This window comes from Paramisgurnus dabryanus, chromosome 22 (assembly GCF_030506205.2).
Source record: "Paramisgurnus dabryanus chromosome 22, PD_genome_1.1, whole genome shotgun sequence".
Classification (NCBI taxonomy): Eukaryota; Metazoa; Chordata; class Actinopteri; order Cypriniformes; family Cobitidae; genus Paramisgurnus; species Paramisgurnus dabryanus.
Window position 1 is genome coordinate 14,335,203 of NC_133358.1, and position 16,348 is coordinate 14,351,550.

At 38.5% G+C, this 16,348-nt stretch overlaps 1 protein-coding gene across 3 annotated transcripts in view; it reads left to right on the forward strand.

Annotated features, from left to right (window-relative positions):
• The first annotated feature begins 272 nt into the window (after positions 1–272).
• myripb (myosin VIIA and Rab interacting protein b) overlaps positions 273–16,348 on the forward strand; it is a 150,012-nt gene continuing 133,936 nt past the window's right edge. For 2 of the 3 annotated variants that reach the window (XM_065294858.1, XM_065294860.1), the window contains exon 1: positions 14,245–14,522. The gene's annotated coding sequence lies outside the window, so the exon portion shown is untranslated. Of the gene's footprint in view, positions 312–14,244; positions 14,523–16,348 lie in introns of those variants that run through there. The other variant, XM_065294859.2, reaches the window with a different exon arrangement.

Sequence of the window (16,348 nt, forward strand, 5' to 3'; positions counted from 1 at the left end):
TCATCAAGAGCTTTCAAGACCAGATGATATTGTGTGTGCGTGTGTGCATGCATGTGTGCCTGTATAAGTGCAGAGTTGTGATGCTAAGTTATGGCTCATATTCATTTTAAATAAAAAATGGACATTTACCAAATATAATTAAAATGTTATCTTCCTTACACTCACACTCTAAATTTGACATTTTAAGGAAATTTGTTCATCAAAATTCTGTCATTCCAAACCCATATGATTCTCTTTCTTCCATCCACAGAACACAAACTGAAGTTATTGGAAAAATGAAAGAAGTCATAGGATGTTGTAATGACATGAGGGTGAGTCGATGAAATAATTTTCATACTGTAATTAGTGAACTAAATGTTTTGGGTGAACTGTCTCTTTAAGAATGTGTTTGCTAATGTGTTTGCTCAGTCTCTGTCCTCCCCTGCCCTAAGCAAACACACACTATCTGAATAACAGATTGAGTTGAATAAGACATCCTAAGCTCCAGCGAATTGGATACACAACTCTGAAACCACTGCGGTAAGCAATTAGACCCTGCATATTTCAGCCCAATGCATAACATACTGCACCCACCCACAATAAACCCATATCACTGCCTTCAGAGTCTCTTTCGGTTTGCAAACGCATCACTGACTGCTGCCAGATGGTTGCTTGAAGCCTTGTAGACAACAGAATTGAGTAATACCAGGAGATTAGTTATATTGTCAAAAAGCCTCAGCAATCAGACAGGTAATCCTTCAATAACTTCAGGCTGCTGGCAAACGCTGTCACTTTTGTCATTCGTGCTGCCTGGTAAAGCAGTTCTTTTTACTAATAGCCTGACTGTTTATTGTTTGAATGTGAGTTGGCTTTGAAGTGAACTCATATCTATCATATTTTTGATCATTTGTAATAAATCCAGGGGTCTTAAGGGGTCCTCATACAGTATGTTTAGATTGGGATATGACATTGAAGGAGGGTGAGTTTTATTTGGTATTATTACTGGTATCAAACATATAATGCAATATAAATTGAATATTATGAATAATATTAATGAAGACTTCTTAATAGTTTTAATATTATTTTAGTTTTAAAGGATGTTGAGATGATTTTTCTGTAAAACAGCAAAATACCGATTTAGAAAACTATTTCTGTCTTTTTCTGATTTGTTTCTAATAGAAAGCAATAGAAAATCAAACCCACATTGCATTTGAGAAGAAATTTCAACAATGTCCCAATTTGGACTAAGATTTGCCAAGATAAATTTTGCAACCAAGTCCAAACCAGACATTCTCATCAAATTTGACCAAACCATCTTGGCTATGCTCTCCATATTTATTTTATGTCTAGTCTTGCTGTACAGTACTGCATGTCAACAGTTTTCTCATTTGTGTCTACTACTTTTACTTTTTGTCTAATGTTGCGTTCACACCAAACATGAATAGAGCATCTGGCGCAAATTATTTCAATGTAAAGATGCGTTTACGTGCGTCTGGAGAAGAGGTCTTCATGAGTCCACTTAGATCCAAAAACCTGAGGTCCGACCTGAGACCCAATCGGGTTCGAGTCTAAAGGTTTCACATGTGCCTCGGACACGGGTCAGGTAAAATTTTCTCGGGTTTGTCTGGGGTCGGGTCTTTCTTTAAATTTTTTTTTATTTATGCACTGCAGGTTCGGGTATAAAGTGAATCGGGTCATTTAGGGTCGGGTAAATTTTTTTGGACCTTAGAGGACATCTAGTCTGGAGGTCTTGCGGCGCAAAGGAGGCGTTAAGCGCGGCTGGTAGACTCGAATTCGCCTCATTTGCCCGTCGAGTTCACGTGACACAATGCGGATGACGCAATTTTTTTTTAATTTTGGCGTCAATTCGTGCCGCATTAACCAATCAGGAGCCTGCTTGCTGCTGTGGTGGCAGGCCTGCCCGGAGTCACTCCTTGCCCCTCCCACAAGAAGCGGATTTCGCCTCGGTCTTTTTCGCTCTAGCACGCAAATGCAGTAAAAATGTTTAAGCGACAAACTAGATGCAGTAGATGCTAATTTGACAGTATGCTGCGTTCACACCAGATGCGGAAGAGGTGGCAAGCGTGAGTGATTTATATGTTAAGTCAATGCAAAGACGCAAATAGGCATCCTGCAGCGGAAGGCGCGACAGGAATAGCGTGGAAGGCACGAATTGAGCGTTGTCGCGGGAAACGCGCGAGTTGAAAAAAACTGAACTTTGGCGGATATTCGTGCTTCGTTAACCAATCAGGAGCTTGTTTTGGTAGTGACGTGATTAGAAGAAGCGAGCGGAGTCACAGAAGCCCCTCCCATGACGCAAATTTCCACGTGAATGTCTCGAATGACTAGAATTTCATGCGCGGCTTTTAAGCACGAATGAAGCGGGTAAACTCAAAATGTTCAAGCCGTGTCTACGTTTCTGGTGTGAACGCACAGTTAGGAGTAGGAGATACAGTTATTAAAGAAAAGGTTGATATTTAAAATAAATGTAACTGAGAACCTCATTATAATCTCCTGAGCAGCCTCTGGGTATTACATTTTTTACTTAGACTCATTTAATTTGGAAATATCAACTTCAGGTTTCATTGTCTGAAATAATGATCCTGCGGTAAACCTTAATCAGCTACAGTTAAAAATAGCATTGGGAGAATTAGAGCTGTAAAGTGGAAAAAAATGGAAAAACGAGAATCTTGAACCACAAGTGAAGCCTCTCCTCTTTAAAGGGAGGGGTTGTCAGACATGTGGTCGGAGAAAGAGAGATCATCCAGAAGAAGATAAGAATGAAATGAGAGAGCGGTGATGGGGAGGAGGAAACGATGAAAGCAAAACACTAGGAATGAATAAGAGGGAGAGAGAGGGCGAGAGTTAAAAAGAGAGAGAGTAATTGCCCAAGAGATTGCAGGTCTCAGTGGCTCCACTCCACTGTTTTAACCAGAGATCGGTTTTAAGGATGTTTAAGTGGTTTGGGGTTGCGATGTTTGATCTGTTCCCATGGTTACTTCTGTACAAGACTAAACCCACAGATAAGATGAAAGCTTATTTTAAAACCAACTTGACCACACTCGGGCATCAGGAGGATTATGCTGATGCCCATCAGACTTGAATGAATAAATCAAATGGCAACTGCAACAAATGTGTCTAGCAACTTTTCAAAACTGTTTTACCATTAACTATCATTTATCCAGGTGTTCAAGTTTAGTTTGCACATTGATGATGTTCGTTTGACAAAACATTTCACAACCAGATTTCCAAAGACTTAATGCCGTAATTTTTAACAGTACAAATTCGGTTTTTGTGTTTACTCTCAGAAATAAAGGTACAAATGTTGTCACTGGGACGGTACCTTTTATAATGGTCCTATTATGTACCATTTTTGTACAGATGTACTTTTGAGAAACCAATATGTACCTCTAGGTACCAATGTGTACCTTTAAGGTACTTTTTGAAAAGTTACCGCTTCAATTTTGTACCTTTTTTCTGAGAGTTTATGTTTGGTGCTCATGTTGTGAAAATCTGGTCAATGTCATTTCCCGTTTTTTTTTGTCAAAGTTTTTTTGATGTTTGGCAGGCTGCATGATCTCTGAAAGCCAGTGTTGATATTCAAAATCACCTAAACAAACACGCCTCTATTCCAATAAAATCCGGACCTTCTTTTGATAGACCTGCCCCACACATACGCAACCCAGACATCGACGTTGGTTTGTAGACACGCCCCTTATTGCTGATTGGCTACAAGTGTGTTTTGTACACGACTAACCCTCTTTTCCAAATTGATTTTCAAAAATCATGCACCATGCCTATAAGCAAATGTTGAAATAAAGGATGTGCAATATTCTTACATTAAATATTTTTTTGCTTTTTACTCAGTAGGACCTCATTAAGCAGGAATAAATTAATAAAAAGATGATTGAAAATCCAAGGACACACAGGGGAAATTTTCCTGACTGAAGTTTGATAAAGATAAAGAAAAGTGCTGCCTTCCTGGTTTTTTGACTGATCTACAATAGTTTTATCATGACTTTCTCCAGTCTATAAAAATCTCATTGTATCTCAAAATTGAATCAACTCTGTACCTCTCTGACCTTCAGAGTCCAACTTATTTCTGAGACTTAATGAATGTTATTTCAGATATGCTGCTGGTCAGTTTAAAGCCACCCTGAACCATGTTCAATGTGCTTTTACACATAAAGACAACCACTGACCATGACATTAACACATTAAAAACATGTCAAAGGTTTTGTGTGAAGTGTTTCGAAAATAGCTTCCCCATTAAAAAAAAAACTACACATAAAAAACATTATTTACATATTTCATAGTTTTGCCCTAACAGCTGCTGTTTCAGTGGCATCCACACGGAGGCAGTGTTCTTTGAATAGAAGCATATAATCAAGGGGGTCTAGTTCACCTGTAGTCCATGTGCCAGGTAAGATGTATTCCTTTCTAAGCTCACCATTACTTACCTCTACAATTATATAGCATCTCCAGTTCACCTAATCTCACCTAATCTTTAGACTGTGGGGAACCATGCTGACACAGGGAGAACATACAAACTCCACACAGACCTGGCCCAGCTGGGACTCGAAGACTTACACCTAAACTTAATCTAATAATCTGATAGAAATGTTGTTTAAGAACCAACAATGGTAATGATCTAGAAACTTGTCCTACAAGATAAAACCATCTTCAACATATACAGTACAACACATTGAAAGCTTTCTAAACCTCAAAATGGCTCTCGGAGCTCCAGAAGAATGACCTGGAGGATGCCCATACTTCTACATGCACACAATTCTAAAAGACATTTGTAAGCTGTAAATCAGTGGCGTAGCAAGTCAGTCCCGGGCCCATATGCAAAAAAAATTAAGGGCCCCCTTAAGCTAAAGCCCCCCCTCAACCTTGCCCGTTGGCACTGTTAACTATGGCGCGCAGGTCTGTTAACAACATATACTTTTAATAAGGTAGTCAAATATTTTTCCTTCTTTTTTTACTTTAAAGGGTAGATTTAAATAAAGAAAAACTAAATGTTTTGGGTAGTTTTTGACTCGTAACTAGCTTCTCCGCCTTCTCTTTTCTCTTTAAGGCCCACTTTTATGTTTATATTTGTCCATCCTTAATGTTCATGTAGAAAGCCGCTATAGTAACCTCTCACACTGTGTTTTCTTTTTTTTTTGGCGTGGCGATGCGTCATGTAAAAAAAATCATGGCATAGTAGTCTACGGCAGCCGCAGAGTGCAAAAAAATAAATAAACGCAAACAAGAAATGACAGAGAAATTAGACATTATGGAGAAATAAGAAATCACTACACATGATATGCATACAAAAATATATTTATTGCGGCCACAAATAAAAATGTAATTGAAAAATAATTTTATTATTAAAAGCTGGGGCGGCCCCAGGGCCTTGGCCCGGGCCCATTTGCACCCTGCATGCCCAGACGCTACGCCACTGCTGCAAATGCAACGTTTTTGAAGTAATAAAAAAACATATTTTTTTTGTCATGAGCTTTAAAAAATAGCCACTGGTGTAATATAAATAAATCTGCAAATGCAGGGAGATGCTTAGGTCATATAATGGTTAAGTTATGGCATTTTGAGATTTATGGCAATTAAATGCTGATTTAATGAGTCTAATGGCGAAAGATAGGCAGCTAAATTTTCCATACCCATCAAAGCATGAGCCTTACTACATATAGCTTTAAAACGGTTCCTGAAAAAGACACTCCTCAGACAGATAACAACTCAAAGCAAGATAATTTTAGCCCTAAAGGGCCTAATGTACCTAAGACATTACTTCATAAATCAAAAGCTGCCCTGTTTTTGAGGTATGGTGAAGATTTGTGGCCCATTTGCTTTAGTTTAAAGCATGAAATTTACAGGAGAAATGATTCACAGGGAGTATTCAGTGAAAGGCTAATGGACAGAAAAGAGCTTTCAACATTCCTGCACTGCAGATTATCCATTTCAAGCCAGACACACACATACACACATTCGTAATCTTCATAATCCCAAATACAACAATAACACATGCACAAAATGACCTTTGACCTTTTAACACTTTTCTGTAGTTGAAATCATGTGATAAGAATAAAAAAGCCTTTCAAGGCTTTAAGAAATGTCAGTCAGGAAATGTTTGACATACTTCCTTGATGTTTCCTTAAAATACAGTTAAATAAAGCTAAATGTTTACATTTTGTTTCACACAAAGTCATCACCATAATATTAATTTAATGTGGATGATGTCGGTTGCAGAGGGTCACATCATGTTTTTAATACATAAATACATCATGTTTTTAAAGTGTAACCAGGGTTGTTTGGTTGGGTTCAAGTCTCCAAACCCAAGACTTTATGGTGTTCTCAATGTGACTTAAAATCGCTTTCAGTGTAAATATCTGACATGTATTTGTTTACTTGTTTAACTGTCTAACAGTAAAAAAATCTGATTGTTTTCTAAAAATAACACCAAACTTCTCCAATTTGAGCTTTCATTCAGACCTCAACTTATCATACGCACTGAAATCCCGACCAATAGTCAAGCTTGGTTTAGCAAGAACACTCGTAAATACGTAATTCTCTGTCATTTCGTATTTGATCATATTACAGGACGTTCCCTTCGTAATTGCTTCGTAATCACTATAATGGATAAATGAGAACATAGAAATCCAGTCAAATCTAAGGTTAATACATTTGTTTGCACAAAAGAGCAGCAATCACAAAGAGGATGAAACGCACTGTACCCTTAAAGAGCCCCTATTCTCCTTTTCATGATTTTACATTTCTTTTGGTGTGTAAGTGTGTGTTAGCACATCTGCAAAGTTATAAATCCCAAAGTTTACGATGATGCAAGGTATCGTCTCCGACTGAAATCTCTATTTTTGGAGTACAAGGATTGTAAGCAACAGTTAACTTCCACGATGAGTTGACTTGATGCACATTATTATAATTCTGACTCACAGCCTTATGTTTTATATTTAAAGATTTTACTAGTGACTATTCAAACCATGATTTAAACATTTTAATTAGGGATTGTATACAATACTATAAAGCTGGTCTATAAGCTAGTTTATTTCTGCATCAAATTATTTTTACTTAACATGGATTGGATCTAATTAACATTTAACTGACCAACATAATAAGAGAGGCACAAATTAAGCTAAAACTAATATAATAAGACAGCATGACAACCTTAAAAGGTGGTTTTTGCTATTCAGCATTTATTTTATTAACAACATTAACTCATTTTTTTTTTTTTACATATAATGGATTTCTTTAAGCAGTTAATTAATAAACAATCGGTATCGGTCTTTCTCGTGCTATTGCCGATATGCCGATGGTTTCAAATTCATCAAAAATCGGCCGATAAATATCGGTGGCCGATACATCGGTGCATCACTAATTGTAAGTTTTAAGCAGTGTAAAGTAGCATTTGTTGTTTCTACGATCACAAATGCAGACATGGTTTTATGTTTTAGTCAACCCAGTCTCACGGAGTACGAAGTGTAAAAATCGTGCAATACATACGCCAAATTTCATTTTGGCGTGCATATGATACGCCAGTCCTTCACATTCACTTAAACGGTGCATCTTTTTTTGTCATTTTATTTATTGTTTTCTCAAATTTTTTGCACTTTTTTTTACCATTTTCACTTGGGTTTAGGGTTAGAACAACTTTTTGTTATATAAAAATGACATCATAACCCAAACCCCAATTCTAACTCCAACTCCAAGCGACTATGGCTTAAATATTGACAAAACATTATTAAATAACCTCCCTAAAGGTGCAGTGTGTAATTTTTAAAAGGATCTCTTGACAGAAATGCAAAATAATATACAAAACTATATTATCAGGTGTGTATATAGACCTTTCATAATGAACCGTTATGTGTTTATTAACTTAGAACGAGACCTTTTTATCTACATACACTGAGGGTCCCCTTACATGGAAGTCGCCATTTTGTGCCGCCATTTTTCTACAGAAGCCCTTAACATACACATTTTTTTACTAAGTTGTATCTGACGATGACATGTTTGTCCGGTGGTGGCTACCATAGCTTTTTTATGTGTTTCAAAAGCTAAAATTTACACACTGAACCTTTAAACGGCGCATCTTTTTTGTTGTTTTATTTATTGGTTTCTCAGTAATTTTTTTCTGTTTTTTAAACCATTTTCGCTTGGGTTTAGGGTTAGATTTCAGATTTGCTTAAAGGTGCAGTGTGTAAATTTTAGCGGCATCTAGTGGTGAGGTTGCATATTGCAACCAACGGCTTAATCCACTGCTCACCCCTCGGTTTTGAAACACATAAAAAAGCTATGGTAGCCGCCACCAGACAAACATTTCATCGTCAGATACAACTTAGTAAAAAATTGTATGTTAAGTGCTTCTGTAGAAAAATGGTGGCACAAAATGATGACTTCCATGTAAGGGGACCCTCAGTGTATGTAGATAAAAAGGTCTCGTTCTAAGTTAATAAACACATAACGGTTCATTATGAAAGGTCTATATACACACCTGATAATATAGTTTTGTATATTATTTTGCATTTCTGTCAATAGATCCTTTAAAAATTACACACTGCACCTTTAAGTGAATAGGAAGGACTGGCGTATCATATGCACGCCAAAGTGGAATTTGGCGTATGTTTTGCACGATTTTTACACTTTGTGCTATTTATACGCATCTACGTGAGACTGGGTAGGTTTTAGTAACCTTACCATACCAATCTGTTACGTTCTGCTCAAGCCACGCTGGTAAAGTTGATCAATCAGCTTGGTCTTCTGCATTTTCTGGATCAGATTCGGCTTGTATTAATAAGGTAGTAACGACGATATTATCTCCTATTGGGAGCTGATCTTCCAAATATGGTAAGTAGCGTCACATTTCCGTCACACACTTGAGATTCTCGGCCAGTCACAATGCACTGGATAATTGGCCATTCGAAGCACACGTGCTTTCCTAATTGATGAGCTTTGTAGAAACCGACACGTTTCAGAGAGGAAGGGCATAAAGGCGCAACAATAATGTATGGTATGTGGAAAATAATGTGTATTTTGAACCGTAAACAATGTGAACACATTGCATTACAGCAAATACACAAAATAACATTATTTTAGCAACGTTTAAGGAAAACACAAAATCCTGAGACCGTAACTGTGATTGAAAGGATCCAGACACACAAGAACAGGATCACTTTATGATGTAGCTCAGGCTGAGCATGACACTGGCTTGAACAGTTACAGTATGTCATCATTAACCCAGAAGTTAATAAGCTTAATGAAAATGAGACAATGCAATTAGTTCTCATCATTCTGAATTGCTCTAAACCTGCCCTCTCTGTATGAGCACTGGACCAAATCCTTGTCTCTTTTTACTCTCATTATGTTACCTCAGTATGTAGCCATGCATGTTGCTGTTTACATTAGTTGGTTGTATATCACAATTCCCCATTGCGATTGGCTGTTTAAAGGAAAACACCACCGTTTTTCAATATTTTACTATGTTCTTACCTTAACTTAGATGAATTAATACATACCCATCTTTTTTCCATGCGTGCACTTTATCTTTGTACAGCGCGTCGGGAATGTGTTAGCATTTAAACTAGGCCCATTCATTCCTTAGGATCCAAACAGAGATTAATTTAGAAGCCATGTAACACTTTCATATTTTCCCTATTTAAAGACTGTTACATGAGTAGTTACATGAGTAGGTATGGTGGCACAAAATAAAACGTGGTGATTTTTGAAGCGGATAAAAAAATGAGAACTATATTGTATGGCGGAAGAGCACTTCGCAACACTTCGACCTCGGCTCAGTAACATCATCACTCCTGACTCCTCCCCCTCTCGCTCAAACTTCCGTTAATATTACTGCACCTGAGGTCGAAGTGCTGCAAACGAAGTGCTCTTCCGGCATAAAATATATTTTTTAACCGCTTAAAAATTGCCACGTTTTATTTTGTGCCACAAAATACTAGTGTACTAGTAAAATACTACTCATGTCTTTAAATAGAGAAAACATGGAATTGTTTGGTGTCTTCTAAATTCATCCCGTTTGGATCCTAAGGAATAAATGGGGCTAGGCTAAATGCTAACACATTCATGATGCGCTATACAAAGATTAAGTGCACGCATTGAAAAAGAAAGGTATGTATTAATTTGTCTAAGTTGAGGTAAGAACATAGTAAAAAAATGAAAAACTGTGGTGTTTTCCTTTAAGGTACAACTAAAATTACAACCATGCTCAGTCAATATTAAAGATATCAAGGTTATATTTTCACTGAATGTTCTTTATGTACAGTGGGATGATTTTATCATACATCTCAAAAAGTAGACTTTAGCTGGGTTTCACAGACTGGATAAAATAGATAATGGGAAGAAATTAATCTTTGTTAAATATTACATCTATATAAAATGATACACATGTAATTATATCATTGTCAGTTAAGCCTAAATGAGAATGGAATAGAGTTTAAATAAAAGAAGACTGCTTACTTGAGCCTAATTCTTGGTCTGTTTTTGTTTCCAATTTAATATGCTGAAATTAACCTGCTTAATTTCATAAAGACATCACTAAGCCAGTAAGACTTAATTGCTAAGCACTTCCCACTTGAACACCTTTCAACCCCTTCACATGCACATTACCATTAGAGAAACTCATTGACTGGGATGTAAGTTATTAAAATGCCCATTGACATGCAGTCAAAACAGCCCCCCCCCTCTTTCAAAGTCATCAAGCAGAAAGGTCAAAGTTGCCTTCATTAAATTTACCTTCATGAACACAGTCAATTTAGCTATTCCTTAAGGAAATAATAAACCTTTATATTTAATGCTTACTGCAGAAGTCTGCTTTATATGGACAACTATGATTTACACAGTAATCCTGTAAACTGCTAAACTGTGACTTGACTTCACTATATTACATAGTAGTGGGTGTCCCAGGTGTCATGCATCCTGTTATTGCAGAAAGTTATTGAACCCAAGTTTGTACACAGATGTGTTAACTGTTGGGAATCTAAGCAGATAAAAGGTCAGGAAAGATCAGTTTCATTCGTTACAAGAGAAATTAAAGGTCAAGTTTAGCAAATTACATCGTGGGATGTGGCTTTTCTTTCACACCGTGTTTTCTGGTTGAATAATCCACATCTTTGGAAATGTTTTAAGTCATACCGGCTTTTCATCCATATTAAAATGCATTCTGTAGACATTATACATACTGCACAATATTTTCTTTTAAAACATAACTAGTATGACAATATCCAGCATACTGTATGTATGTTACCATAACACATACGATATTTATTTTTTAAATGATTGTAATTAAGGAAACCATCCGCTACATGGAAGATGTGTGGGGTTGAAACTGAGTAACATTTGAACATTGTAGCTCAGCTCGAATGTTATTTGTAAGATATTTGGATAGTGAATGGTTCTTATCCTAATTGACTTTTGTTCTTTTATATCAGATCTGCTGTGAAGCACTTTAGTTAGACCTCAGAATCCCGCTGCTCTCAGCACTTTCCACTACTGTACCGCGGTGATAAGGAGCTGAGAGCTGTCTTGCCTTTCCATTTCTGGCTGCTGCCCAAACCTTCAGTGTGGGGATTGTGTTTTCAGGTTGCATAGATGCAGCACTATAAGTGGACTGTGGAGACTGTGTGTGTTGTCAATTAGTAATTTAATGAGAGACACAGAACAACAGTAGAGGCCCAAAGACAACTTTTATAACAATGCATTGTTGCCACATCAAACGACCTGTAGACACTCTTTATTTACATATCGCAGGCGATAAGCATTGCTAGCTTTAGATGCTGCATACATCCATATACTGTACAGTCAATAACTCTATTTTTCCTTCAAACAGTCTGTCAGTCTGCCTGTACCAGTCTGTCTGTCTGTATTTATTTGTGGGTCTGCCTGTATTGGTGTGTCTGTCTGTCTGTCCATATTTATTTGTTGGTCTGCCTGTATTGGTCTGTCTGTATGTCTGCCTGTACCTGTCTGTCTGTATTTATTTGTCGGTCTACCTGTATCAGTCTGCCTGCCTGTCTGTCTGTCTGTCCATATTTATTTGTCTGTCTGCCTGTATCTGTCTGTCTGTATTTATTTGTCGGTCTACCTGTATCGGTCTGTCTGTCTGTCTGCCTGTCTGTATCTGTCTGTCCATATTTATTTGTCTGTCTGCCTGTATCTGTCTGTCTGTATTTATTTGTCGGTCTGCCTGTATCGGTCTGTCTGTCTGTCTGTCTGCCTGTCTGTCTGGATCTGTCTGTCCATATTTATTTCTCGGTCTGCCTGTATCGGTCTGTCTGTCTGCCTGCCTGTCTGCCTGCCTGTCTGTATCTGTCTGTCCATATTTATTTGTCGGTCTGCCTGTACCAGTCTGTCTGTCTACCTGCCTTTACCAGTCTTTGTGTCTGCCTGTATCTGTCTGTCTGTATTTATTTGTGGGTCTGCCTGTATTGGTCTGTCTGTCTGTCTGTCCATATTAATTTGTTAGTCTGCCTGTATTGGTCTGTCTGTCTGTCTGTCTGTCTGTCTGTCCATATTTATTTGTCTGTCTGCCTGTATCTGTCTGTCTGTATTTATTTGTCGGTCTACCTGTATCGGTCTGCCTGTCTACCTGCCTTTACCTGTCTGTCTGTCTGTCCATATTTATTTGTCGGTCTGCCTGTATCTGTCTGTTTGTATTTATTTGTCGGTCTGCCTGTATCTGTCTGTCTGTATTTATTTGTCTGTCTGTCTGTCTGTCTGTCAGTCAGTCCACCTGTATCTGTCTGTCTATATTTATTTGTAAATTTGTCTGTCTATCAGTCAGTCTGCCTGTATCTGTCTGTCTGTCTGTCTGTCTGTCTGTCTGTCTGTATTTTGTTTGTCGGTCTGTCTGTCAGTCTGTCCACCTTTATCTGTCTGTCTATATTTATTCGTCAGTTTGTCTGTCTGTCAGTCAGTCTGCCTGTATCTGTCTGTCTGTCTGCCTGTATCTGTCTGTCCATATTTTTTTGTCGTTCTGCCTGTGTCTGTCTGTCTGTCTGCCTGTACCTGTCTGTTTATATTTATTTGTCTGTCTGTATTTATTTGTCGGTCTGCCTGTATCTGTCTGTCTGTATTTATTTGTCGGTCTGTCAGTCAGTCTGCCTGTATTTATTTATCAGTCTGTCTGTATCTGTCTATCAGTCTGTCTCTATCTGTCTGTCTGTCTGCCTGTATCTGTATGTCTGCCTGTATCGGTCTGTCCATATTTATTTGTCTGTCTGCCTGTGTCTGTCTGTATTTGTCTGTCTGCGGGTGTCTGTCTGTATTTATTTGTTGGTCTGCGTGTATCTGTTTGTCTGTATTTATTTGTCAGTCTGCTTTTATATGTCTGGGTCTGTCTGTCTGTCTGTAGTTATTTGTCGGTCTGCCTGTATCTGTCTGTCTGTCTGTCTACCTGCCTTTACATGTCTGTCTGTCTGCCTGCCTGTATCTGTCTGTCTGTATTTATTTGTTGATCTGCCTCTATCTGTCTGTCAGTCCACCTGTATCTGTCTGTCTGTCTGTGTCTGTCTGTATTTATTTGTCTGTCTGTCTGTCTGTCTGTCTGTCAGTCTGCCTGTATCTGTTTGTCTGTCTGCCTGTATCTGTCTGTCTGTCTGTATTTATCTGTCGGTATGCCTGTATCTGTCTGTCTGTCTGCCTTTATCTGTTCGTCTGTATTTATTTGTCAGTCAGTCAGTCAGTCAGTCAGTCTGTCTGTCTGCCTGTATTTGTGTGTCTGTATTTATTTTTTGTCTGTCTGTCTGTCTGTCTGTCTGTCTGTCAGTAAGTCTGCCTGTATCCGTGTCTGTATTTATTTATTTGTCTGTCTGTCAGTCTGCCTTGTATCTATCTGCCTGCCTGCATCTTTCTGTGTTTATTTGTCAGTCTGCCTGTACCTGTCTGTATATATTTGTGGGTCTGTCTGTCTGTATTAAAATGCCACGTACCCCACCCTTACTCACTATTCAGAATATTCCTAAAAGCACATTTATCGCAGCCAATCCACATGAATGATTTGTGTAACTTTCGTGCTAATAAGCTCTTTAATATGCACTACATATTACCAGTTAGTTTACCTCGTTGTTCATTTGCTATCAATGAGGATGGAGCGAAGCGAGAAGCCCTTGTTATGAGCATGAGTGAATGTGTTCAATAAAGGGCTGAACCCTGCGTTGCGATTGGCCGATCAGTGGGATGCTCAGGTGCTAGAGAGAGGATGCAGTTAGCCGCTGCATGTCATCGTGTGTATGGAGGAGAGAGATACAAGGAGAGGGGATTCATTCATTTATCCTCAAGAACGAAACTTAAAAGCACTGTTGTAAACAGACGCAAATCCCATAAATCAGTTCGCACCAGTCGGCGCCCTGTAAGTCAAAGCGCGTGACTATGCGCGTTTGCTTGCATGGGAAAATCAGAATCTGCGATCAATGGAAGTTTACCGAGCCAACACGCGCGCGCTCTCGTTCCCAGTGACCGTGATAGAGGCGCGCGTAGATGCTCGTAGCCTGCGGACAACCGGCGGATGTTGATCTCGCGTAAGTTTTATTTTTATTTTCTTTCAGATGTTTGTGAATCTTATTGCGCGAGCTACTGAAATCATTTGTGAAGGTGCAAAAGTTTGTGATTACAATTGTCCAGATGGCGCGTGCTGGATGCGTGTGTCAGGTGCATGAAATCCACTTATTTCTACGTATTATGCACGCAAAGTGTGACACATTTCTCCTGATCAGACTGTTGCTGCGTTCATTCATGCTTTTGCACCATGCTCTATTTTGCACTTCCAGTTTGAAGCCAAGCTGATGCACCTGTGTTTGTATAGGATGCATTTGATGAATGTAACATCTGTGAGTTTATTTCCCTCACAAATGCTGCATTTCTAAATGCTGATGGTTGCATTAGGGCTCGCTTAAAGCAATGAATCATGCATTGAGCCAACCTGCACGCACAGCTGGACTGATTCATTTATCCTCATAAAAATGTATAATGACCGAGTGACTGTTTGGCTGCATTGTTTTGGTGTATGCAACACATTTAAGCAGGGTCACAAGAGCTTTTTGCCTTATTAGTGGTGTTTGTGGGATTTGGGCCGGTATGAGAGCAGGGGGAGTTTAGGGGGTGAGAGTTTGAGACTTACTTTATTGTTGCATTGCATTATTTGATGGTTTTCATAGCTGGTGTTTTTGTGCATTTTCATTTCATCAATTTGTGCGTTCCCTGGGGTTCAAACTCATAACCTTTTGCACCACTAAGGCAATGCAACAGTATTCCTGCATTGGATCTGTGCAGCTTTCTTATTATATAACAATAAAAATTGAATGTATTTATTTCGCAAGTAGCCTTGCAATAACTCAAGCTGTCAATCACGCACAAAATGAATTCCTTCAGGGAATTATAAGTACCGGTGTTGACTGCACATTGTTCCCACATGTTTGATTGATGTGTTATGCTATATTGTATATTTCACAGCAATGTTGAAAATCTAACGTTGTGCGGCTTTTAGTGTGGTTTGGGTAGATAGCACGCATATGGCACACAGACATTTATTCAATTGATGTGGACGATGTAATTTTTAGGTTCTGCCCCAAATGGCTCATTTGTGGTCTTGGAGTGGCCGCTGCGCACTCATTCCTGTGAAGTTCATGAGACTTTAGGGTGTCCCACTTGTTATTTTAGGTTTTAGAAGGGTGCTCAGGGGTGTATTTACCAAGTTTACGATTTACAATGTATGTGAATCTGCTTTGAGGATGTTTATGCAGAATAATTACAATGTGATGCTTTTCACATTATAGATGCTATGGTGGCAATGCTGGGTTTACTGGGAAATTGCAAACATCTAAAGTGTTTACAGAAGGGCTTTGGGGTGCATAAGTTGTTTGACCAACCAATGGTAGACCGGATAAGCAGTTGGTAAACCTATTATTTTGACTATTCCATTTGGTGACACTAGTGGCGTAGTATTGTGGCTTCTGTATGAAGTGGCAGCCGGATTTCTCCAATACAACTCTTTAGTGTAGTGGAAAATTGCCTTCGGGATATTATGAGCAGCTTTGAATAATGATACTTGAATGAAACAGCGCTGCATGTTGAGCTGGAGGCCAGTCTGACGGATTGAGGTAGTTACGTTTGAGTCTAAAAGAGAACGAGTTTTCTTCCCCTCTCCAGTCCCATTATTCAGCACAGACAAATGACCCAAATGACACAGAAAGAAAAGCAATTACTCCACACCGAATATTCCTTATCCGGCATTGCTGGGGTAATTTATACCTGTTTGCATTTAAATTGGTGTAGGTGAGCAAAACTGTCTATTTTTGTTTGTAGCTGTATGGTAATTTAGATCAACATGCTTGCAAGTAAAGCCCTT